The 2,185-nt window shown below is 42.2% G+C and overlaps 1 pseudogene; it reads left to right on the top strand.

The window, feature by feature from the left end:
* Positions 1-1,314: 1,314 nt before the first annotated feature.
* Positions 1,315-1,649, top strand: LOC145546662 (large ribosomal subunit protein eL30 pseudogene; annotated as a pseudogene).
* The last annotated feature ends 536 nt before the right edge of the window (positions 1,650-2,185 follow it).

Here is a 2,185-nt window from a genome sequence, read left to right as displayed (position 1 = left end):
AAGACTAGAGGCTGTATATTACTCACACTTTGCTACCCTCCTCCCATGTGGTGTTCAGGCCGACTTCAAAGAGATCCTGTGTGATTGTTCTGTGGGTTTCTAGGCTGGAGTGTGGACTGTGGTGCTGAGTGGCTCTCTGCTCTGATGGTGGCTGATGTTGTGTATGCAAAGAAAGATCAAATGTTTGGATCAAAGGAAAACAGAAGAGAGTGGAATGAATGTAAGATGTCTTCCTCTCCAAGCCCCAAATGTATGCTTTATCTTGGAAACATACCTATTTGACATAAGTAAGATTTTACCAAATGATTCAAAATATAGTTAAGATGCCAGCATCACTCAAAAACATGACTCGATTCTTTGTGCAGTACATTAGTTATGCTCAGGAAAAATTATGACAAGGACTTATATTCCATGTTGGGAAGTGAGCTGATGATTCTTATAAATAAGCACTTACTAGGAAAATTGATAAGCAGATCAATTGTACCTATGATACAAATTTCTAAGAGCACCAAAGGACGGCATTAGCTGCTGCTAAGACCTGAAACCAGAGACAATGAGCTACAGTGGAATGCAGTTCCAGCTCTTGCATCACAATAGGATTCAGAAGGATAGTGTCAAAGCTGAGAAACCCTAACTCTTAAAGCTGCTGATGTGAGAAAAGCATTAATTCACAATTTGCAGGCACAAGTCACATGGCCATAGTTAGGTTCAAAAGCACAGAGAAACCAGAGAGTGGTCAATCATTACAGCAACCATCTACATGTTGTACTAAGCCACTTTGAGTCAGTCATCCTGCATTTGTTAAACCATCTGATGGCAGTTTATATGTGTCCTTTCCAGGCTATGTGTGTGGACAAAGAGGTCAGTAGAGACAAGGAGTCCCTGCCTTCCAGGAGGTTATCACACTGTTTTAAGTAAGAAGAAGAACATCATGATAAGTAGCACCGTGTAGGTGGTGTGGATGAAAGGCTGGGGGAATGCAGGCAACGAGGGGTTTGTTCTAGGTGCGATAAGTCATGGGCAAGAAGGGTAAAGGACAAACTTCTATGGAAGTGGTCAGATGGGTGATGACAGCAAGGCTGACTTTAGAAGACTGCAGAGGTTTGTGGGGATGGAGTTAAGAATCGAGGGCTTTCCTTCAGCTTTTACAAATCAAAGAAATTTTGGGGGTCTACTTTGGGGGTATTAGTGAATAGGTCATGTTTTCCTTCTACACAATTTCACAATTTTTTATTTCGGAACTTTGATCCTAGACTTTCTGTCTTGTCCTCTGTGTTCTAGATTGAGGGCATCCCACACTAAAGCAGGAAGCTGATGGCCACAGTGAAGATGAAAAAGTCACTGGAGCCAACCAACCTAGGCTCCAGCTCATCATGAAAAGTGGAAAGTATACACTGGGGTACAAGCAGACTCTGAAAAAGATCAGACAAAGCAAGGTGAAACTGGTCATCCTCATGGACTGCCCAACCTTGAGGAAGCTGAAATAGAGTATTATGCCATGTTGGTCATCACTATAATGGTAATGGTGATATTGAATTGGGCACAGAATGTACAAAATATTACAGAGTATGCACATTGGCTATCACCGATCCAGGGCATTCTAATATAATATCATCAGAAATATATGAGGACAGACAGGTGAAAAGTAAATCATGCACAATTTTTCTTTAGTAAAACTGGCCAGAGCTTGTTTGCTTTTTTTTTTTTTTCAAAACCACTTTGATATTTACAGTTTCTCACTTCTCTTACTCTGCCCTCCTATGATCCCTTTTGACTTTTGAACAGTGTTTCTCATGCACTGGCCTTTCTTTACTCCAGCTGGCCTTTGTTAGGGTCAGCAAACTAGGCTCAGACCAACATGGTGCACACAAGGGGATGTTAGAACATTCTTTGTATTCCCCACACTCATCCATGTGGGTCTAGACTTTTGGAGACTAAGAACAGGGCTGGTGTCAGGCTTCTATATTAATGTTCAGTGCCCCATGTTGGGAACCCATGATCTGTTCTATAACCTAAGATAGAAGAAAGTACAAATTATAAGAGAGTGAAAGTGAAAGTCACTCAGTCGTGTCTGACTCTTTGCGACCCCATGGACTATACAGTCCATGGAATTCTCCAGGCCAGAATACTGGAGTGGGTAGCCTTTCCCTTCTCCAGGGGATCTTCCCAACCCAGGGATCCAGCC

Source organism: Giraffa tippelskirchi, chromosome 4, assembly GCF_054371585.1.
Source record: "Giraffa tippelskirchi isolate mGirTip1 chromosome 4, T2T-mGirTip1v1.2.pri, whole genome shotgun sequence".
In the NCBI taxonomy this organism is placed as follows: Eukaryota; Metazoa; Chordata; class Mammalia; order Artiodactyla; family Giraffidae; genus Giraffa; species Giraffa tippelskirchi.
Note: the sequence above shows the minus strand (reverse complement) of the source record. Positions and strands in the feature narration are given on the sequence as shown.